This window comes from Aythya fuligula, chromosome 23, assembly GCF_009819795.1.
Source record: "Aythya fuligula isolate bAytFul2 chromosome 23, bAytFul2.pri, whole genome shotgun sequence".
Classification (NCBI taxonomy): Eukaryota; Metazoa; Chordata; class Aves; order Anseriformes; family Anatidae; genus Aythya; species Aythya fuligula.
The window spans coordinates 1,506,931-1,531,118 of NC_045581.1; the positions used below are offsets into that span (position 1 = coordinate 1,506,931).

At 47.5% G+C, this 24,188-nt stretch overlaps 1 protein-coding gene across 5 annotated transcripts in view; it reads right to left on the reverse strand.

Moving 5' to 3' along the window:
* HIVEP3 (HIVEP zinc finger 3) overlaps positions 1 to 24,188 on the reverse strand; it is a 257,490-nt gene that overhangs the window by 134,345 nt on the left and 98,957 nt on the right. For 4 of the 5 annotated variants that reach the window (XM_032202102.1, XM_032202105.1, XM_032202103.1 and 1 more), the window contains one exon: positions 2,037 to 2,116. The exons of the other annotated variant lie outside the window; for it this stretch is intronic. The gene's annotated coding sequence lies outside the window, so the exon portion shown is untranslated. The remainder of the gene's footprint in view (positions 1 to 2,036; positions 2,117 to 24,188) is intronic. 5 annotated transcript variants of the gene reach the window in all.

Below are 24,188 nucleotides of genomic sequence, written 5' to 3' on the forward strand. Positions count from 1 at the left end.
CTCGTTCCAAGCCACCGTGCCAATTTCTGCAATTACGCTGTTGCCCACAGAGGAGCTCAGAGAGCGGCTGCATCCATCCCCGAGCAGCCAGGGGCTGGGGAGCTGAGCCGCAGCACGGCAGAGGGGTTGGTTTTAAAGCACTTTGGGTTTTCTCCTCCTTCACTTCCCCATGAGAAAAACTCCTGCAGTGTGATTGGTTGTGCCCCTGTGTATCACGAAGCCAGCCCTGCTCCGCTAAGCACCAGGAGCACAGCCCTGAGCCATGGAGCAGAATTCCCCTGGCTGTAAATTGAGTCTTTAGGCTTCAAAATTGGTGAGTTTGGGCTAATGGGATAGCTGGTTTCATCAGTCCATCGGCATCAACTACAAATCTTTTGCCCCCTCCCTATGTTCCTAAGTTTGCTTCCCTCTTCAAGTCATCTGCAGCAAAGGATTACTTTATCCAATAATATAGATATATATAAAGGCAAATTATTTTTTTTTTCACCAGGAACAAGTTGTGGATATTTGAGGGAATTTGAGATATTTTGACAAGACAGTCGAATTATTCTCTGCACTGGTCTTCCCTGATAGATGATTTCCAACAAGTGTGACATCCCCACGGACACTCCATGGAGTCTCCTCAAAGACAACACAATCCTGCCAGCACTTCTAGCAATCTTTGCCCATCTTCACTGCCACAGCTAAGAGAAGAGCAACCTCAGGTGCTCAGTGACCACAGCGATGAGTATGGCATCATGGACAGATGTGGACAGTGGGACAGAAGATACTTCCTATTGCCTCGTTGCCCATTTTGCACCACTTTATGCAGTGTAATTAATTCTGACCTCAGAAGAGTCTCATCAGTTTTGCCTGCTGTCAGTGCACTGGGCAGGAACCCTGATAAAGTGCACTTGTTTACAAACACGTTAAACCATATTTAAAACCCATTGTTTCTCGCTCCAGCTGCCCAAGTACTTTTTACTCAGCTCCTGGACCCATACCAAAAGTAAAAAATGACAGATTGCCAAAAAGACCAGAGACAGAGGGGTGGAGGGAGGGATGCAAAGTGGCTAGACAGCACAGCAGATGAATATATTATCCTGCTGCCTCTAGGAATAGAGGTCAGAAGCTGGACCAAGTTGAAGAAAACACTTGCAAAATTAAAGGTCAGTGAGATAATGAGCTATAACGGCTGTGGAGCAAGAAGTATTTTTCTGATGGAGGAGCTCTGAGCTCTCACTGGAGTGAGGCTACCTGCTGCTCCCAGAGGGGCAAAATCTGTCCCCTTATATTAGTGTTGGCCATTGGGACCAAAGATGTGGCTATGCCACATGACAGCATCCTCCCACCATTCTCCTCTTGCTGTGTCCATCCCTCTCACATCAGCCCAGTGACTCTCAGCAGTGCCTTAACACCCTTGCAGTACACATGCCCAAGCCCTGCGTTGTGCCACCATGAACATGCTGATGGTCAGTGTCTATGCCAGCAGCTTAGCATCTCCTGGAGGGTTTTGTAAGAGCTCCATGAGGCACCAAAAAAAAAAAAGGCACAAAAAAAAAAAAAAAAAAAAAAAAAGCAGCCTCTACTTCTAAATATTTTATATTAGGAAGTTGATGGTTAAAGAGCCAGAAAGAAAACCACAGCAGCAGGGAGCAGGAGAGGTGACCTCTGCATCTCCTGGGATCAGGCAGTTCCAGCAAGCACCCGTACAGGAGCACAGGGTGTTTTGGCTGGCTGGGCAGCTCCAAGCAAGACCAATGACACACAGTAAACAGAAATAAATACATAAAAAGGGACTGAAAGCATGGATCAGTCCTTGCCACTCAGAACACCCTTTTGAATGATCAGTCACTGGACATCTCCTCTTGCAATTACAAATTCCAGCAAGCGCATCAGATCAAAGGGGCATAAAACCAGCAGAAAGCCCTGCAGACAGCTGAAACCCCCAAACACCACAGCGATGGGCCCTGCAGCACATGGCTGCAGACCCTGAGGTCTCTCCATGCTTTCCGAACCACAGAAGTGGGCACCGAAGCCATGGCTGAGCCTCCTACCTGCTGGCCAGCTGCTACAGGTTCATCTCCGAAGCTTCGGGGAGGCTCAGGTGTTCCTGCGGTGACCTGGAAGAGGGAGCCTGGGGAGAAACACAGGAGACCTTGATGTAACGTGGTGATCTGAAATAAAACATTCATGCCACAGGCCACACATCCACTCCAACTATGACAGCAACCTATATGGTATTCTACTTGTTCCCACAGAGACATCAGGGCTTTTCCCTACTCGCCCTTTTGCTCCTTTCCTCCAACCCTTCTGTCACCATTTTGGACTCCTCTTTGGTGACATTTTTCATTTTGCTGCCCCTCGTTTTGTTCTCCTCAAAAGAACTTCTCTGGAGATGCACATTTCCAAGTGGGGCTGCAGCGAAGCAGGCTGACCCCCTCCTCGCTTGCTCACCATTGCCCTTCACGGTCAGAGCAGAGCTGCTGCTTGTGCAGCCAGGCTCATAAATGTTTCATCTGAAATAGTTTTTGAAGAATACCACTGCAGGGATTTTTTTATTTTTTTTTTACACACGAAACTAGTCATTTCCAAACGTACAAAGAGAAGGCGCAGGGGGCCAGCTGGTGATGGACTTTGCAGCTCTTCTGAAACCAAAGACCCCGAATGGGAACCAGACCCCATCCTGACCCCATCAGAGCTGGACCACGCAGGTGGGCACAGACCCACAGCCATGTGACAGGGCAAGTGGCTCTCGGCATGGTCAGGAACCCTGGTTGCCCTCTAACCCCAGGGCCAATAGGGCTAAGCCTGAATAGAAATCCAAAAATCACAGCAGGTTATGGGTGGATGCTCAGGAAAAAAATATATAATCACTAAACTGAGTTTTGGCTTAAAACAGAACTAAAGAATAAGTTAATCTTATTGCTCTTTAGATACTCTTATTTTTCTTTATCTCTTATTACAGGCCTAAAGAATAACTTAGCCCTACTGTCTGATTAAATTCATTTTTCTTGTTGTGCAGGAGGAAATATCCAAAGACTCTGAGGATTTAATGGAGCTAACGCTGTTAGCCCATCCAGCAATTCTTCATAACATCTTCCTCACCATGCCTTCTGCTGCCAGCAATTAGATTAAATAATTTTAAATCTGCATCCTTATTAGTGGCTTCTCCTGAAAACGTGTTGGCACACGCATGCAGATGCACAGAAAACTCTGTACAATGCTGTTGCAAAAGCACACACAGATGCCATGGCAGGACAGGGCTGAATATGGACAGTCAGAATACATTATATTATTGTGACCAAAAAGCTAAAGGCACTGGTGAAACAAAAACACCCTACTTAATAATGCCAGACAAAGAAAAAAAAAAAAAAAAAAGAGAGAGAGAGGAAAAAAATATATATCTTCATCTTGCCGCTGTCTTGCAAAACAAAATTGTTCAAATTCAGCAAGTTACCCTTGCATGCAAAATTGCTACAAAAACAGTTTAAGAACCCATAGAGGTGGTGAGTAAATGTTGATTTTACACAACACCACGAGCATGGATCAATTAGTTCCCAAAGCACGTGCTATAAACAAACATCCTTTTTATCCTTTTTTTTTTTTTTTTTTTTTTTTTTTTTTCTAAGTTCTGTTTAGGGACTTTGCTGTCCCTTTCTTAAACCTGAATTTACCTAAGGTTTCACAGGGACCTTGAAGGCCCAGGTCTGTTTCCATCCTGCTCTGTGCTTGCCCCCACTGAACCAGGACACCCCCCCTGTGCTCTCTCTTGACACACACACCCCAAGCTCCACGCTAGGGAACACAGAGGTGGCTGTGCCACCGTGCCCATGGGCACTCAGTGATACTACAGAGCCCCGTATCCCGGTCAGCTTCCTGAAGGGAAACTAGGAGACATCTCTGCCCCTCTCCCCATGATGCTCCCCTGCCAGGCTCCAGTGCAATCAGAGCCTGTCAAAAGACCCCATCCTGCATTATTTATACCCCTTCTTAAGCCCCTGTGCAGCTGTTTTCTTTCCTTCTTCCTTTTTTCCGTGCTGTGAGCAGTGGCATCCAGCAAGGGGGACAGTGCAGTCATCTTCCAGGGGAAGGAGACAGGTCCATCTCTCCATCTCTTCCCTGCCCTGCTTTGTTTCAGCCCTTTCTCACCCCCCAGAAGTGCAGGAATTGCATAGTAAATCTGATGAAGCAAATGAGGATCTTGAGGTCCCCAGGAGCAGCAGGGTGAGGACAGGGTGCACTGCCCCATCCTCCAGCGCACCTTCACCTGGGAGGTGCAACCCTACAGGGATGAGTGCCCCTGCTCAGCAGAACCTGCCTGACCCAGGTGTCAGAGGCCACTCAGATGGGAAGGAGGGTGGCACTGCCCACAAAAAGTCCCCTGCAACTGTCCCTCTGCCCCAAAGGACAGTGATACCGTGATATGTGCTTGATACCAGCATCAGGAAGCATGCCGTGGGCTCACTGCTCCCTGCACCACTCAGCCCCAGGTCAGCCTCCCCCAGACCCAAAGGCTGTAGGGCCATGCCCACGCACTGCTATCCTGGCAGATTCACCCTCCCAAGGAGCAGCAATGTGTAGGCCAGGCAAAGAAACAACCTAACATTGCCCCAATTGTTTCCAGCACCCTAATGAGCCAGTTCAACCCACGCTTGTACTGAGCTTGCAGCCCTGGTGAGGTTACGGGTACCCGCTCCATCCCGCTGGTGATCGATGCACTTAATTGCATGTCCATGAGTGCACGTGTGGGTCCCTGCAGGCATTGCTCAGGGAACGCACGGAAAATCTGGCTCTGGTACAGTGTTGCTCTATTTTACCTTCTTTACTGCTTGAAAAACATTTGGCCGTTGCTGAAGAGAGCCAGGCTAGACGCATACATTACAGCCCGCTCCAGAAATAGCACATGCTGGCTTGCACAATTTTTGCAGCTAAAAAGCTTCCTTTCAGCTCAGCAGCCTGTCCCCGGCCGTGGAGCAGCTCTAGAGAAGTCAAACCACGGCTCCGGGGCCTGCGGCTGGGGATGAATCATTTCAGGCAGGTTTCCTGACACTGAATGCAGGTGAACAAAGCGTGAGCAGGTTTGATTTCCTCTCCCTCAGTGCCAGTGCCCGGGTATCTTATGCAAAGTGTTTAATGAGCTAATTCGTACCTTGGAGAAGAAGCTGTATGTCAAAGCTGAGTTTAGAAAGCAGAGGTGTACGGATTTAATACCAGGCCTGGCAAAGAGCTATCAGTGTGCTGAGCAGGACCAACCTCACACAACCTGGGTATCACATAGCCGGGTCTCAAAGGCAGGTCCACCTGCAAAGCCAGCTCAGCCCAAGGATTTTCCTTGGTATCCACCACTTTGAGCAAAATACGATGGTTTCTGATGATATGGGCCAACCCCATCCACAAGATTGGTGCAGTTTGTGTTTTGGGTTGGATTCAGGCTGGTGAACTCTGGATAAAAAGCTCCTCATTTTCTGTTAGGGGCTGAGGCCTCCAGTCAGCCGTGAGAGGGAAAGGAGCAGAGTGGAAAGTAAAACCAGTTACTGGAACAGGGCACGGTTACATCAAATTCTGACCTTGCTGGAACCCCATCTCTAAATAGGGGCAAAAGATTCCCCACGGATCTCCAGTTACCGCCTGGTCTGTGATCATGTATGCAATCATCACTGATTGCCATCACCTACAGAATACAACGAAACAACTGCCAACATCCCAGTCCATGTCTACAGACCCCTTTTTGCAACACAAACCTACCAGAAGGGCTGACAAAACTGAATATCCCTCACAATAATCAAAACCCATGGTAGGTATCAGGAGCTATAAACCAGCCACTTGATTTGAACATGTGCACCACGTTCCTACACTCCGTCCAAGATGCTCAGCACAGCATCACTGGCATACCCATGCCGCAGCACCTCCACAAGGCGTCCAGCACCTTGATGGATCCAGCTTGCATTGTGCTTTCGGACTGCACAGACCCATAGTGCCCACACCTCTACTTGTCTGGGACTGCCATACCTCCAGTTATCCAGTCACAGCTGGGTTTTGGACTATTGCATTTCTAGAAATCCACCAAAAATAGTCAAAGGATTTTTTTTTCTTCCTCCATTCCCTCAACACAGCATCTGGGTGGAAAAAAAAGATCTAGGGTATCCTAGACACAGGTGTGTGCACTGAGGCAATCGCAGGATCACAAGGATGTAAGGCTTCCCTTACATCATGGGCTTGAACTTGGAACACGACAATCCAACATAAGCTGTGCCCACTAAATCTAAACATGAAGAAATGCAGGGCACTTTTAGGAGTGACAGGACTTCCTAGAAGATCCTGATGTGCAGGGGTGGTGGTGAAGAGTGCCAGCACCCCTGCAGGGCAGGATGCGGTCCCAGCAGCAGGCTGGGTCACGAAGTGCACAGGAAGACCGAGCGCTGCCTACAAGGGGAAAGCAGAGCTCCCTCCCCTCCTCGGGGCTGGTTTTATAGGCAAGGCTTTCAAACACAGGCCAGCCGAAGAGCAGCACACAAGGACCATCGCACACGTGCACGTCTTGCAGAACACACGCGGATTGCTGTGCTTCTCCTGCTTTCCCCTTTCCCTGGGAGAAACCCCCTCTTTTTTTGGACAACAACACTGCTGAGGGTATCACTCAGAGAAAAAGGGGAAAATAGAGAGCACTAGTAGTATTCAGCCTGCTACAGGGGACAAACGCCGCTGACTAGCTATCACAAGTACCTCAGCTAGAGCCTACATCTGCAGGGAAGGGCTTCCCAAGGCCAATATGGGGTTTTGCTGCTCACATCCCCGGCTCTCAGCAGTGTCTGACTGCATTAGTTTGGGTTAGAGGCTGCAGGTCAAAATCTTCATCTGTGATTTACTGCTGCCTGTGACACCAGTGGCTTTACCAGTGGCGTTAAATAACTTCGATGCTCTGGGGACACCCAAGCCAGCAGGTTTTTTGATCCCTTACCACCACGCCACGTCAGGGCTGGCTGGGCTCTTTCAAACACCAGAGCAGCAGACAGAGCCTCGTGTGCCTCTCTTTTCCTAGTGAGGCATTACAGACTCTTTATATCATTAACCCAGACATTTTGCCTAGCACACTTGATTTAGAGCTTTTTTTTTTTTTTTTTTTCAGGAAGATTAAATAAATAAATAAACCCGAAGGCAGCTGTTTGCCTCCTGGATTGCAGTGAAACTTCGGTGCTTTGCAACCTGGAAAACAGAGTCCAACATTTTTTAAAAGTCCTGGCTGGTTGTTATAGCAACATATGCATGTGTGGATGTGTGTGCATGTAAAATAGACTCAGACCCAGGTTGTCACGGGCAACAGGAGTCAGCTTCGAAGTCGAACCAAACTTGCTGCCTTGCCTGGTGTCATGCGAACGCCGCAGCCAGCTCCGACGGGGCCGGGAGCCGGGAGCTGTCCCAATATCTCGCTGCCGGTGCCAGTTGCTGGCTGAGAGCTCAGTGCCGTCTCGCAGCTGATTCAGCTCCTTAAGAAGAGGGTAATTTTCTTTATCCTGTTTGCTTCCTCCTCCCTTGCAGGCTGCCACAGCACCTTAACCCAGCTGGGTAAGACAAGCTCATGGCTCCCTCCCAAACAGATGGCTGCAAGGAAGGTCCAAAAATAATCTAACCCATTTGCCTGTGCATTTTGAGCCTGCTTTGCTGATTGGCAGACCCTCCGGAGACCACCAGAAGAAGCAGATGGTCAAGACATGAGATCAGAGCTGGAGACGGAGATGTCAATCAATAGGTTGGAGTGCCAGGCTCGGGGACGTGGTCGGGAGCAGGCAGCTACAGCAGCACCACGCAGGCGAGGCTGCACGGTCCCATAAGGACAGCGTGTGAGTAATGAGGCTGGCTGCAAAGTCTGGTTTTTGATTTAAGAAAAAAAATAGATAACAACACACATTTCACAGCCTTGTCATGCTACAAGAGTCAGCCCTTATAACGTTTTGCACCCCTGGAAGGCAGCTGATGTGCTGAGCCTCTGTTGATTTCCCCAGAAAACTCCCATGCAGAAGTAGGCAAAAAAATAATAGTGAAAGAGCAGTGATAATAGCCACTGCAGAAACAAGAGCAGGGGAAAATCTCAGGAAATCACAATTGTTGCAATTCCTCTGGTGCTGGTGGTAGGCTCTGTAATGAGCCTATTATTCTGTTATTATTCTGTTGTTGTTGTTGTTTTTTTTTGTTTTTTTTTTTAAATATATATGTATATATTCAATATGTCTTTCTGGGTCTTGGGCTACCACCTAGCTGCTCCGGTATTGCAGAACAGAACATCAAAAACAAGGCAACAGCAAAATTATCCCCTTCATCCCTTTGCACAAGTGTTTATCCCTTTCGCCAAATGTCTCAGGGTGATGCATTTCCACAGCATCCTTTGCACAGGGTTTTAACACAAAAAAAATCCAGTTTGGTCCAGAAGCCTATTTTGGATGAGGGATGCAGGCTGCAAAATGCAGTCAAACTACTGCTTGTCCAGGTATTTAGTGACATGGTTTAGTGGAGGACTTGTTACTGTTAGGTCAGAGGTTGGACTCCGTGATCATGGAGGTCTCTTCCAACCTAGATGATTCCGTGATTCTGTGAATAAGCAACACGGTGACTGGAACACTGATGCCTTCAGTGAGGCTAAAGAAGACAAATCTACATTTCAGTTAAGTGTAAATAAATAAATAAATAAGGTGGGAGGGAATAAAAGTCTGCAAATAATTGATGGGTGTAAACACCAGATCGGAAAGAAATTATCTAGAAGGGGCACTTTGCCAATGGAGTAGGTTATGGAAAGAAGAGCTTAGCCTGAGTACTGCAAAAACATGCTACCAGAGAGAACAGACACCGTGGGGACTGGAACACCTCCTGAGGAAGGTGGTGGAAGACCCATTAGCGCATTCACCACGAAGCTGGGCAGAGCCCTGGAAAACACTCTGTGATGCTTTGCTGAGCACTGCCTCCTGGGACAAGGAGCGAACCCGATCTAGCATGCCTCCTCCTGCTCCCACGTCTGCATTGTAGCAACTCCAATCCCCGGCATACTCCTTTAGTTTTTAAATCCTCCTGATTTCTTCATTCATGTTCACTTCTACAGCAAATCCCTCTTCTAGCGAGAACATCATGTATGTCATCAACGACAGCAAACAAAACCTAAAGACATTATGTTCATATCCTCTATCCTGCTGTTTGGGATTTTTCTCCCCTTTCTCCAGGGACACAGCTTGCAGCAGCTTAGCAACTTTACTGCTATACTATAAGGTCCTACACCACCCCATAGAGCTGTATGAAGTATTAATGTCAGTGCCAAATAATTTCATTCTCTTTTGTGATTTACTTGCTGCATTTATTGTTGATGCAAAGTGCTGCGTTAACAAACTTGGGAACATAAAGCCTTTTTTGTTGTAAAATTTGTCTTTATGTAAAGCAAAAGCACCAGGAATCCTCTACACCACCCAACTCCTCTTACCAATGTTTCAGCATCATTCAAAAGGCACATGGGCTTTAGACAGATGTCTTTACCGAGAAAAAAAAAAAAAGAAAGAAAAAGAAAAAGAAAAAAAAAAAGAAAAAAAAAAAGAAAAAAAAAAAGAAAAAAAAAGAAAAATAAAAAAAAAAAGGTGCCTGTGTGTAAGGAATGCCCAGGCATCCCACTCCAAAATCCCGGATGTTCACATCTGAAGCATCTGCACATGTGCCTGCAGAGCTGTTTGTAGGAACTGTTGCACACATTCACTGTGGCTGCTCGCAGATTTGGGGCCATGCATCCAGCCAGCCAGCCAGTGCCATGCCACGGCCAAGGCGCAGCTTTCCCCGCGGCTGGTGCAGCAGCCAGGGGACGGGGTCAGGTCAGAGGGGGCAGCACCGGCTCAGGTCTGGCTTAGATTTACAGCACGGGTCATGCCTGGCTATTCTGGGACATGCCGGGGGTGGCCGAAGAAGCAAAACAACACCGGCTCTCATTTCTGCCTGACACTTGCTGCTTTTAAGGGCTTACGCTCAGCCTCCCATAAAAGCAAATGCCCAAAGACCAAATGCATCGCGCAGCGCCTGAGAAGTTTGGACCCTCTAACCCCCCCCCCAGCCACACGCTTCTCGTTAGCAGCCAGAGCACTATTGCACACAGCTGAGCGGGTAATTTTAGCTGTCTGCGGAGTGCCAGGAGATGACAGCATCCCCGAGGGACCGGCGGAGGGAGGTCTGCTTGGAGGCCCCGCCACCACCCCGCTAACCGAGGTCCAGCAGCCGGGTGCATCCCCCCGCACCCAGCACCACGGCTCCTCCAGGCACCGGCAGCACTTCCAAAGACTCTTTACAAGTAAAGCTGCCATGAATGCAGACATTTGTTACCCCACAGCTTTATTTTTTAACCCGCAGTGCAATGTTACTGTAAGAAATTGAATACTTGAGCATTAAGTATGTGTTACAGTGCTGCCTTATACAGCAGCAAAGTGATTAATTAAAATTTACAAGAGCAATCCAAATGCCTAAACATGTTTCTTGGCGGCAGCTCCTGTAACCCACTGCCAATAACATCTCGAGCTAACGACAACCCCAAAGTCAACCTCTGGGAGCCATGAAGAGCCTCTCTGAGCTAAGCCAGTTGGTAACAGGAGAAGAACGACGAGATACGCAATTCTTCAGGAAAAACAAAGCACGTGAACACAGTAATGTCTGGGATGTTTGGCTCGCACTGGGAGTAGCCCTATCCCAAGTCACAAATCCTGGCCGAAGCCCAGTTTTGTTATATACAGCATTGAAAATGCCGTATAAAAGAGAGAAAGAGCCAAGTTCACATCCAGCGCCGCGATCCACGAGATGCTGAGCACTTCCAGCCAGTGCTGAGCCGTGCCAAACACTTTGCAAAATCAGAGGCTAAATGATTCCCTGGGAGAGTTTCTTCACAAAGCTCCAGAGGATGCAAATATTGATCACACTTCTTCCCCGCTACCCCCAAATCCGCCCACTGAATATAATCCAATAACTTGATACTTTGGGTAACCTTTGAAAACCTAAAATTGAAATTTCCCACAGGCAATCCTCAAGACTAAATTAGAGCCGAGGGGGTAAGACTGGGGTTAAAGCTGTTGATTTAAATGGAAAAAAACAGTCAGGAAAACATCACAGTCAACTGTGGCAGGTTTACAGAGGTGCAGCCCATCAGAGCCAGTCCAGTCACTGGAAACTGGTTGCATAAATCAAACAAATGAGAGTGGAGAGACTCTTTAAAGTCCACTCTTACTGTTTTATTCTCGTAACAACAGGTTTCACTTGCAGCATGTAAATAAATGCAAAACTTTTAGTGTGCTGAACTCAGCTACGCTGGCTGCTAGAGAAACTCCTTTTTATTTCATTATCATCATTAAACAGTCATTGTTTTGAAAGTACACCAGTTGCTTACTGGTAATGATTTCACTGCCATGAAATAAACCTTGCAACGATGACTGCAAATCTTACTCATGGAAACACAGCTCATTTGTAACTTTACTTTAGACACTTAAATTAGTACGGATCAACTCTGTCCTACTGGAATAATAATTTCAGCAGCAGTGTCAAAAAGCAAATGAAAAATAAAATGCCTTACTCCATGTAAAAATAATTGTGCTGTCCAACCGCTTCTCTAAAGAGCCCTCTTAGCTTTCCCCCCTCCAACTGGAAATTTGTCATGGCACAAGTCCTGCACTCGGGAAGGAGATCTTTACAGCTCCCATGAACATTCACTCTGCTGCGCCAAGTTACACACACCTGAAAATCGTCATCTGCACTTACTTGGGGCTCAAGTCTCTGGTCCCTGCCGTGCACTGAACACTGGGCTCCAAATCCCTCCGCAGCCCCCATGCCTGGTTGTGGTGCCCCTGCCCTGCTCCCCAGAATCGCAGCAGCCCCTTGGGAAAGGAACGTGCTGGGCTGTGGGAGCACTCCTACAGTCCTCGAGTCCCTGTTATTTTAGTGACCCATGACAATGCCATGGTTTCTGGTGTTTATAAGCTGGAGCAATGGCTCCTATTGATCTTAAGAGCCAGGCAAATATAATTCAAAACTCGAAACTCGTACAAATAAGATAGTGGAGAAGTTGCATAAGGACAGCTGGGAACTGAACCCAGGACTGACTCAGTATGGCAAATCTCCCCAGCCAGACACATCCTGCTTGTCACAGGTTGTGCTACCCTCCCTGCTGGACCACCTCTCCAAAAGGAGTCCTGATTTTTTTATTTTTATTTTTTTTAACCAGTGTGCTGGGAATGAGCTGTTTAAGCTAATTAGCAACTCTGACCTGCGTTCCCCTGTAAACTGCTCCCAGAAAGACCAGCTCACGCGGAGGGGACCTGCTGGTGCAACCAGTTAGTGCGAGCAGGAAAGGGCAGGTTCCCGCTCCTGCAGCGCTGCTTCTGTTTGCTTTTTCTTAAAATCATCGGAAGCGAGAGACAAGCTTTAATTAAAGAATGTTTATTTGCAAAGTTGAGAAATGCCAAAATTACAGCTGGCTCTACAAGCTTAATTTGTTCCATTGTGTGTATGAGCAGGGTTTTATTCAGATGAAGAGGTACCTTTTTTTTTTTTTAATTTTATTTTTCCTTTTTTATTTTTTCTTTTTCTTTTTTATTATTAAGTTTTTGCAAGTTTTACAGGACTTCTGCCTCGCTGTGTTCCTGCATGGCCAGTGAACAGGGTGGAGCAAGCCAAGAGACCAAAGCTAGCGCTATGTGATATCAGACAAGGCTGACCTATTACCTATAATATCTTAATGTTCTCTTCATGCAATTGCACTTAAATCGTCAGATAATCCAATTCAGATGGGAATAGTTCTCCTCCCGAGCCACAGTTCATTGTCCTTAAAAGCACCAAACCCGGGGCTGGTCAGGGAGAGGACCGCCAGTGACCGCCAGCTGCGCTGTTACATGGTTGTCAGGCTTTTTCCCTGCTAAGTCTTTAACCCTTCAGACTGACCATTGCATTAAAGTCTAGCATGGCCACTAATTTAGCAGAATCATCAGCTGCCCAGAGCTCAGATTTTGTCCCTAACCTCCGTATTCTGTAGCAGCCTGGCTGCGCAAGCGCAGATGCGGAGATGTGACTAAGAGCATGACATAAGTCCTATTACTTGGGTGTCGACACTTACAGAATTTGTCTATCTATAGCTTCAAAGTCACCTATGATGTTACTAAGCATCTGCATGTCTAAACTTACAGCGGTTTTCACCACGTTTTTGCACATTGTTTCTTGAAACAAGTAGAAAAGCAGCTGCAAATGGGGGTGCACCTGGAACAGGAGGACCCTTAAGTAGCAGTGCAGGACATGATGGTGACAATACAGGTAAAACCAGTGCCTTTTGGCTTCTCTGCAGGTGGTAAAAAAGGGATAAAAACAGAAACAAAACCCGATGTGTTAATTTTAGTCTTTAGAAAATGGAGACATGTAGGCTGGGAGCACACAAAGGGGCACACTGCCAGAGCAGGCAGGAGGGCAGAGGGGCTTGGGGTCGGGGAGAGGGGATGCTGTGACCCAGAAGGGACACCAGAGCTGGAGGAGCAGCTCCCTGTCCTGGAAGGACCTGGAAGGAAACCCTCACAAAGGACGGTAAGAGCCATCCTGAGGAGCTTCAGGTATTTCTGGTTTTGCCTTGATCTTGTGATACGAGTGGTGCAGATAACCTTCTGCAAAGTCCTCCCCTTTCCTTTCCTTCATTTTCCCTGAAGGCCTGAACAAGAAACTAAAATACCTGGAGGAAGGGAGCTCTGGAAACCCCAGCCTTTAACTACCTGGTCCCAGGGGAGGCTGGGCAAAGTGGGTGTCCAGTCCTCACCCAGCCTCCTCCTGTGGGAAGCAGGCAGACTCAGGGGAGCTCATATTCAACACCTGTCTGGGTCCAGACACTGCAGCCTGATAAAGAGCTGGGCAAAGAAACCTTTATGAAAGTAAACAGGAGCGGAAATTAACTTGCATTAATCTCTAAATAGTTAAACAAATATATTTATTCCACGTTGATGGTTCATAAATGCTCACTTACAAAAGTGACATTTGCCCTGAGGATGCTGGAGTGTTTCACACACTAAAAACCTCTCTCTGTCTACCCTGCCCTGTGTCAATCTGATCCTCCCGTGCTCAATTACTGCTTTTCAGCTCCACACTCTCAACATACCCATTTTAGTTTATCACAATGGTGATTTTCCTTGTCTTGGTGTTTAGGAGAAGATCAGTCTTCCCAGAACAGCTTGGGTTGGAAGAGACCTTACAGAACATCTGGCTCTGACCTCCATGGGCAGGAACACCTCTGACCAGATCAGCTTGCTCCAAAACCTCTGAAAAGCCTCCAGTTCCTCCCCAGTACCCCCAGCACCCAGGGAAGCCCCCCTCTGCTCCAGGCAGGCTCCAGGACTGGTTCCTGTGGCTGCTGCCTGCCCCTTGCAGGGCACTGGCAGGTAGGAGAGCTGCCTTGTATTTATCACTCCCTTACGGGTACAAGGGCACCGTGTCAGGAGACCCATTTAAGCTCTATTATAACTCCTTTTGACTGACAGGCAGAGAGTAATGAGTGTCATTGCCTGAGGAAGGCCAGACGTAAAGGAAGCTCTAAATAGACCTGTCAGAGAGATGCTAAAGAGACTAATACATCAACTAAATCAGCACCCGATACATAAAAATCTTTTAATCTACCAGTGTTTCGATTTTAAATGTTTACCAAGGCCCAGCATCAATACTGTTGCATAGGTAGTACTCTTTTTCCTTTATAAATAATTGTAATGACCCTTCTAAGTATATGTCTGGATTTCTTTTCATGAAAAACAAGAAAAAGAGGAGGAGAAAAGGAGCGGCAGGCTGCCAGGGATCCAAATGCTTCAGTAGCTGACAAAAGACAAGAGAATTTGGGCTGATTTTTTTTTTTTTTTCCTTTGGAATGATGAATTCACAAGTTGTTATGGGAACTAGCAGCACAGATGATGCCCCAAAGGAGCACTGAAGAATGCCTATAGGATCTGGAGGGATAATAATGTAACACAGACGTCTGTAATATGCGTGGCCTTCACCAAAACTGTATGACAATTTGTAACCTAATACTCACAGCACACGGTCTGTGTGCCAGCATGAACCCAGAGCCCATGCAACACATCAGACCCAAACTATGTGGCTGGAGTCCTTGCTGGGGCAGCTCTGGCCCTCTCCCAGCCCTCCTGGCCATCAGGAGAGCATCCATCCTTGTTTGTTTATTTACTTTGACAACACATTAATTTTCCTTCGCGCTACCTCACATTTTCCAGGACCTCTGTGCTTGCACACTACTGTATCGCCGGGGAGGGAGGAGGGAGGAGAGCTGGCACCCGCACAAGCACGTGTCGGAGATTTGAGCAGCAAGGGAGACCCGGGGGTCAGGTTTTATCTCTGCAGAAGGCAGCCGAGGCTACCAGCTCTGCACAGACAACACGTGCACCTCTCCTTCCAGCTTCCTTTCGGGCGACAGGAGGGGAGGTGGGAGATGGGCTCAGACCCTCTGCCCCCACTCCTGTATGCCCCAAGAGCAAGGGGTGCTCGGCTGTGTCCCATAGCCAGACCTGCTGTGGTGCCCACAGATGGCTTGCAGATGCTCATCCCATCCTGGAGGTGGACAAGGGCTTTTGCTGCTCCTGTCCCAGCTCCGCACACCCACAAGCCTGCTAGAACTGTCAGGCAGGCTGACAGTCCCCCAGCACAGAGCGAGCAAAGGCCCTTGGGTTGCTTTCCAAATGGGAAAACTTAATTTATGAACACCTTCGTGCCCATTTCCATTTAAAGGAGAGTTACAGCACAGGCTGTAAGGAAGAGCAGAGCTCATACTACATGGATCACATCTAAACCTAGGGGTTAACTGTTGGTTAGTTGTATTGGATCTGTGAGTGATACATAAATCTAGCCAAACCTGGAACTGCAGCAATCGTGCAAGGTCTCAGCCTCAGACAGTGTCTTCAGTGACCCAGATGGTCCCAACAGCTTGCTGAAAGCACCACAGCCATGCAGCATCCTTGGGACAACCCGCTGTGGGAGCCCACCACAGACAGGCCACGGTAACTTGGGGCTTCCAGAGCAAAAGCGACATGTGCATGGCTTGACAAGCACTCAGCATGCAAACTGTTGCCATGGAAGATGCAGGATCCCAGCAGGAGTGCTGAGATGTTACTGAGCTCTGTGAAAAGCCCTGATAAGAAGTGCTACCAGCAACTCAAACCCACCAGCACAGCCCTCAGCTTGTCCCCGTGCTTTGTAACTAGCTTACAAGATATCCTGAATCTATAGGAAAATGCTAAAAGAGGTGTTCAAAAGAAGAGCGGGACAGAGTCCCAGCTCACTGCCACCTGCATTTGCTCGGTACTGATACCTATGAGATGGGAATTGTTCAGCAACTGGGCTCTGTTTGCAGGTCTCCGTGGGGCTGCGGTCTGGCGATAAGGACAAACCTCACCGTGCCTCCCCCGAAGCTGCCACTCACGTCTGGACGGAAGTCCAGCAGCGCTGCCAAGGCACCTCGCAACCCGCCTTCCACAACCTCCTCTTTGCTGAGCTGTTCATGCAAATGCCTACAAGTCTCCTGACAGCATGCCAGGCTGGGGCCGGCCGCGTTCCCCCAGCCCATGCGTGGCCGGGCAGGGGCAGCCCGCAGGGAGCCGCGGCACCAACCCGCCCTCCGCGTCCCACACCTGCAGCGGGGCCTGCCCAGAACACGCTCTCCGGATTTATGCCCGGAGTGTATTTATACACAGGCTATAAATAAAGCGCGTGGCTTGCCAGTCAGCCCCACTCCGGCATTCACCTCTTCCTTTCACCTGCCCACTGGAGTCCATCAGCCCGTGCTGTTTTTCCAGCTGCCCTTTCGGTCTGTGCCAGGAGAGGGCTCTTGGTGTCCTTCTCCTTTGTAACCTTCAGCACACCAAAAGTTGTCGACTGCATCAAATGGGCACAAAAGGAAACATTCTCTGCACCAGAAGCTTGCAGAAGCCACTCTAGGGAGCCCCATTACTTGTACAGAGAACAGAATAATTGGTGATTTTCTCTGTGTGCGCTGAAAGACCTTTCCTGAAACTTCTGAAAGTTGGGGGAACCAGAGAACTGAGGGGTTTTAACACAGTACCTGCAGTTTGCATTTATCTAGTGATTTTCTGGAACCTCTTGCCAAATGTCTGGCTGTGCTCTTCCAGAAGGTAATAAAAAGCCTGCACCATGCCTCCTCTGCAGAACTACTTAATGGGGTTGGGAGGTTTGCTCTCAATTTCATATCAACTCCAAGCAAGAAGCGTGCACGTTCTCAGTATGTGTTGCACTTTCCTCTTTGTCCAAGCCACCAAGCCCTGCTCCGCCCTCCACCCACAGACCCAGCTCTCCCCTAAAATCTCCTGCACTGCCCATGGCTGGGTGCACTTCGGGCTGCCCTCCCCTCAGCCTCATCTTCCTCCCCAATGTGCCCCCTCCCGCGCAGCTCAGCCAAAAATCCCCAGCCTTCCCCCTGCGTTGCACCACCATAACCCGCCTGGCTCACAGCTCCACTGCCCTTTCACACGTGCTCTCCACCGCTTGTGTTTCAGTCCCTCCAGTTCCCCAGAAAGAGAAAGAAAAAAAAAGAGGAAAAAATGACTGGGGGGCAGAGCCCTTTCCAGATGGGGTTCACAGATGTTACAAATTGTCCCCACCCCTCCTGCCTTCAACAAAAGCTTGAGGAAACTTGGCAGAGCACAAGTATCACCTATAAACTACAGCCTGTGGGGTGGGAACCATCCCAGACCGGGAGGCTTCCTCCACCACGTGAAACCGTTGTGCCCACCCTCATCTGCCTGACCTGGGTCACTCCAGGCTCAGGGGGTCACACTTCAGGGCAGCCAGCTCTTCCCTGCTCCGTGCTGGTTTTCTGACACCTTGAGACATGGAAGTTAGAAAGAAGGAGTCACTGTGCCACACTACAACCCCCACTGCTCTGGTTGATGCTGGACTTGAAGCACTCACAACAACTGCTTTGCATACCTCCCTCCAAGCCATGTCACCAAGGCAGATTTCCCAACAGACTCATTCCTCAGGCAGGAAAATAAGCTCTTGCCATACTTTCTACCTTTTGCTCCTACCTGAACTTCAGAGCTCCTGATGAGAGCCAGAAATCGTGAATGGTATCAACCATAAATCATCATACTTCCATCGCAGCTCTGTGGGAGCATGTTGGACATGCTTCCCGCACCAGTATTTCTCAGGACCTGGATCAATTCCCCCCATCGTCCTCAGACCTCAGTCTAGAAGGAAAGGGTAAGCACAGAAAAGCAAACAATGTTTGCTCTTTTTTGGAAATCTGATGTTTAGGCATCTTCCCTACCAAAATCTGTTCTGCATACACACAGGTTCACCACATTGGTCTGCTACCATGCCTTTGGACACGTCAGATTTAGAAGGATAAGAGGCAGAGCCACCCCAAGGTGTGGAAGGGACACAGGTCATTTCCTCCCATACTGGAAATCTCAGGCTTACCCAGATACCATTTCATCCCCAAACGTGAGGCTTTACCCAAGCATGTCAAGATTTTTTACGTGGGCAATTTGCCACTACAGACAGCAGGCAGTGAAAGAATATTAAACTATGTACAGAGGAAAATACAATGGTCTGCTTCAGAGAGCAGCCTGGCCCTTGAGAGTCAGGACACTAACAAGGAATTTAAACGCTTCCTCTTGAACGGAGTGCATGCTGTTATAAGAGGACAGCCATGTGTCACTCTGGGTACTGACCCCCTCTTAATTATACCTGCTGCATGAGACAGGTAATAAAGTAAAAGGGACAGAGAGGCAGCTCATAAACCCCTTCCTTTATCAGTACAGGTGCCACATGTGAAGCGTCCTGAAAGAAAAAGCAGAGAGCTGAGACGCTGTGTGCAGTACATAATTTGCTCCGATGAACACCCCGCTCATCTGCGAGGAAACTTGGACTTTCCCTCGGAAACGCACGCCGAGCACACGCTGCCAGCAGCGCTTCCTGCCCAGCCTGCGCGAGAAGCCCAACAAGCCGCCCTCAGCAACGCAGCGGTGCCCCCGCCACGTGCAACCCGGGTTTGTATTTCTTCCAAAAACTAAACACAAAGAAGGACAGACAGGCTTCCATCTGACTTTTATCAAAGCCTGGATGAAGGAAGACTTTCAACGCTGCCTTCCAAGCAGCCCTTTGTAGGGATGGGAGGATGGGTAAAAATAACTTGTAATTAGAGTCTAATGAATCAGCACCAGTTGTCTAGCCAACAGTGCATCAGCTCCCATGTGCTAGTTAATCGCCTGATATTCTTTTCATCATGCAAGAGCAGCACACTGGAGAATTCATGCGCGCTGCCCCCACAAATGTTTTTCCTTACACTTGCAGTGCAGGCTCAAACTCCGTTTCACCCCGGAGAGAAACAGGACATGACTTTACCAGACGAGGAAGTCCAAGAAACCAGCAAACTCGCCCAGCTTTTGGGGCTGATGCACCTGGAAGAGCATGAAAGCAGCTGCAGCTCACCCTGTTTTACCCATTTGTGGGGTTTTGCTGCAGCCAAGAATCGAGCTTCGTAAGCAAGGCCAAGCGTTCTCTGTGGCACAGCAGGAATAAATTCAAACCACCCCAAAATTCCTTGGCAGCAAGCCCCAGGCTTCACGGCTGCATTAATTCAGCGCGCTTCCATCAAATGCTTCTCATTCCCACCCCACCTCCCAGCGTACGCGCAGGACTTGGTCCCGTTGTGTTACGGGACGCGGTTCTGCGGGAAAGGAAAGTGCCGCGGCATGCTCCGCGGCGGGGGAAATAATGAAACGCCCGGGCTCTGCTTTTGAAGCTTGCATCAGCTCAGAAGAACATTTTGACTCAACAACGTGTCTGCCGGCTCCAGCGGCAGGGACAGATGCTGCCGCTCAGCAGAAGTGACATGCAGATGAGACGTTTTTATCCAGCAGATAAAATAATGAGTGCTCCATGATGTGAGAATAAAATCCCTTTGCTGAGGGCTGCCGAGCAAATTTGCAAAGTTTGCAAGGAGAAAAAGATTTTTTTTTTATTCTAACTGCATACTCCTGAGATATGAAAATTAAGCTTGATTTTTTTTTTCTTCTTGCATCTTAATAAAGCTCATATTAAAGACCATTTCTAAATCCTTCATTTAGCTTGTGGTTTCAACTAGGCGGAGGAGAAAAATGATTTTCAGCTTAGAGAACAATCAAAAATAAATCAAGTTCAGGTTTAGTCAGGAAGGGTTGTCAAAAACATTGCTTACTTTGCTTCTACATTGCTTTACAAACATAAAGGGTATAAAATATCAGAAGCTGCAGTTGCTGGAGACGAGTGTGGAGCTGCTGAGCTCTAGATTAAGTGTTTTCAGTCCAAAGGGCAGGTCCATGTTCAGCATCACAGAAGACTTTTTCTATGAAACCTTTTTATAGTCTTTTCAACTGAACTGTTATTAACAACATACAAACAACATGTATTCAGTTAAGGCAGGGTGAGAAAAGCTTTTGTTTTCTTTTTTTTTATTTTTATTTATTTATTTATTTTTTGTTCTCTAGAGAACCTGACAAGGGAAAATGTGGTGAATAATTCCTGTAATTCCCCTGTAAAAATATGCAATACGAAAACTGCAAGCACATGCATGCACATACCCCGACGCTGAGCCTGCAGCTGTCATTTGTATGTAATACAGCCAGCGCACCCCAAACACTGCCGAAACTCTCGTTTGCTTTTGCACAAGTCAAATAACTGAAGTTCCAGACATGAAAGAAGTTCCTGCCATGATCGTGGCCAAAACTCATGTTCCTACTTGATTTTAACTCCATCCTTTCAGCGATAGGCATAGGGTAGGCGATTGTCAGGGATGACTTTGGTATGACCTTTAATACTGGGAACAGGGAGATGAAACCCCAAGGGATTTCACAGAGGATACTGAAAGACCTTATCCCATTGCACAGGACAGAAAGCTGCTTCAACAATACTGAAAGGTTCCCGCAGATTTTGGTGGAAATCTGAGGGTTTGGTAGGTTTATTTTCCACTCTGAGAGCTCAGGCTAATGATTTCCCTTACTGTACTTAACTCTCATGAGCTCCAGCATCATTTTTCTGAACACATTATCGTCTATATCAGATAAATGGCTGAGATAATAGCTGTCTACTGCAGCATATTACTCAATGCAGTCTGACTGGGCACACAACATTCACAGTAATGATTTTTTGTTTTTGTTTTTGCTTGTTTTTGTTTGTTTTTATTTGTTTTTTGTTTTTTGTTTTGGTCTGGTTGGTAAAGGTATGCAAAAAAGGACCCCACAGACAACTTTACATGTGTATTACCCATTACTTATATTGTTACAAAGCTCATGGTAAATAAAAAGAAGGAAGCGTAAAATAAGCATTAGGGTTGGTTTCTCTGTTTCAAGCTTGTGATTTTTGGCTAAATTCCCTGCCTTTCTTTTAGAGCAAAGACCAGGTCAGAGGACGACATCCCAAAGGAGCAAAGCATTTTCCTTTTCTCTTCTCTCTCTTTTGGCCCTCCATTGTTCTGCTGCTAGAAGACCACGAGCTATTTCCATGGGGAAAAAAAAAAAAAAAAAAAAGAGGCTGGATGCAGTACAGTGCTGCCATTTATCCCACAGAAAATGAGAAAACAGCACTGGTGGCAGGTAAGAGAATAAGAAACTTCAGGAGATGCTGCAAGGAAGGACCAAAGCCACGTATGGCCATGGGCTCAGAGCAGCACCCAGGTTGCAAGCTTTATCCCAAAGGTCCCAGACAAGACATGGAAGAAATCCCAGGTTTGACTGGGTTTTAAAACAGATCTGAACTCTTCCATGTTCTCCTCCACAAAATCTGAGCATGACTTCCAGCAAGAGCAACACGTCTGATGGGCTCTGCTGGCTTTTGCAATGGCATCTGTTTTGGAGATGTAGCACCCAGGGGCTAGGAACCAGGCTGCTCACCTCTGTCTTGCCCATGTCTGTGCAACGCACACCCATATATGACAGCTGCTGGCACAGGGAAAAGAGAGGCACGTTGGTATGCAGGGCTGGACAACTCACGTACAAGGTATAGGGGCATTTGTCTGCTTGGACTACTTCATTCCCTTCTTAGGAGGGAAGGTGTGGTATCTGCTCAAAGCATGTGCCACTGGTCATTAAATTTCATGTAGCTAAGTAAAAATGTTAGTAAATACAGGTAAATATGATTATTTTTCTTCTTATTATTTTTTAGAAGCTTTCCTTCACAAATCTCCGGCAAGCCATGACTAACTTCACATGTGCACATTTCTCAGAATCTCAGAAATTTCCAAACCACCACAGTCTTTATCACAGACCACAATATCCCAGACTAGAAGTGGCCCAAGACAAAAACAAAACCAGGTAAACGCGTAGATGAAAAGCTACCTCTCCTCCACCCCTTGGCTAAACACGCTCTGCCATCTCTCTTTGCACTTGAGCACTGCAACTTTCAGCAGCAGCACAGCCAACGTCAGCACAAGGTCAGACACGAACATCACGGGCCGAACTCGCATGACCGATCAAACCCTCGACTCTAGAAGTAGCTGAGAGACCAACAGGCTAAAAATCCAGGCTTAGGATTTGATGCACAGAGCCTAAGGCCAAATAAAAGCAGCTGTTGAGAAATCTTGAGAAAAACAGAAAATGTGAGTATGGTGAGCCCAGTTTCAGGCCAAGTTGTGACATCACGTCTCACAGGTCTCCTCATGGAATAAGATGTTCCTTTGCTGGACTAAGAATAAGAAATTTTAGCCCTGAACAGAGGAGACATCATGTGGGAAAACACTTGTAATGCCTTTTATGAAGGTTACACATGGCATGCCTACATCATCCCCTTCAAGTGGGCTCTGTGCCTGCATGAATGCATCCCCACGTGTTGAGGGACACAAAGACAGAGCTGTTAGAGCACCTAAAGGAGAAGATTTAAAAAAAAATACCACAGAGAAAGCGGACAGTATTTGGCCTCCAAGGAGTAAAGCTCACAAGGGGTAACTTCCACCTGGGCTCTTCCCAAAATAAATGTGGAAGAGCAGATGCGGGAAGGTCACCCATCCTACGAGAAGGATGGTGAGTTATCCCAGCCGAAGGGAAAGGCAAGGAGACAGGGTGGAGGTGGGATGTCTGCAGGCCAAGAGAGGGGTACAGCTGGGCTGACCATTTGTGTTGCTTGCACCACACTGGAAACATTTTGCACCTTGAAGGAATGAGCTGATCTTCTTTGATCTGAGCACCACTTTCCACAGCTCCTGTCCCAGTGCCCCAGCCCAGCCTGCACGTGCTGGATCTGTCCCCAGCTGCCCTGGGGCACTGTGACCCCATTAGCAGCGTACGAGTAGGGAGGTGAAGAAATGCCACCCTGGACGCGGTAAAAACTTGGCATTGGGCAGGGACCACCTGGAAAAACCCAGGGAGAGATCTCAGGCACAGCAAGACATGAGAGGACTGCTGTGAATCACTAATCCAACACAAATTTTATCATTTCCTGGAGTATACCCACAAGTCTGGAATTTTGTGTGCGTGTGTGTTCATGGATATGACAGAGAGAGAAACCAGAGGAAAGCATATGATGATCATAATAGCAGCATCTTTCTCTCTGCATTTATTAAAGTAACATAAGGCCAAGATCCCGCTTCCTTCAAGAGTTTTGACAGCGCCTTAGTCACCATTAAGATATTGATGTAGCATTATTTTCTCTCTAAGCCCCCTAATTTGCTCTCAATTCATTGTTCATGGGATTAAGCCCATTTTTTTTAATGAAAACACAAGAAAAGCTCAGTGACAGGAGGATGAAGGAAGTCTGTGCTATTCACCAGCCACCCAGCCACCCACATGCTATCTTAATTCATCAGCAGACAAAGCCAGCTCTTTGTCTTTGCAGCTCCCTCTATGCCATTCATTCACGGTGAGATATCGCTCCCAGTAATCAGAGCCTGCCTATACAGGGGGGAGAAAAAGAGACAAAAAACATCTAATCAGGCCTTAGACTTAGCCCCATTGTCACAAAGACAGCTCCTTTTTTAAAAACAATGTATATATAGCAATAGATCTCTATTAAGCCCTCTTTCCATGCAAAGTTAGATGGTACCTTATGTAACAGGCAGGCAGACTGCAAGCATTTTCTGCACTTACAAGACTTTTTGCCACTAAATCAGCTGAGCATCAGGGAAATAATAATATTAAGTCCCTAAGAATTACTGAAGAAAGGATTCCCATAGTTTAAGGTTGCTTTAA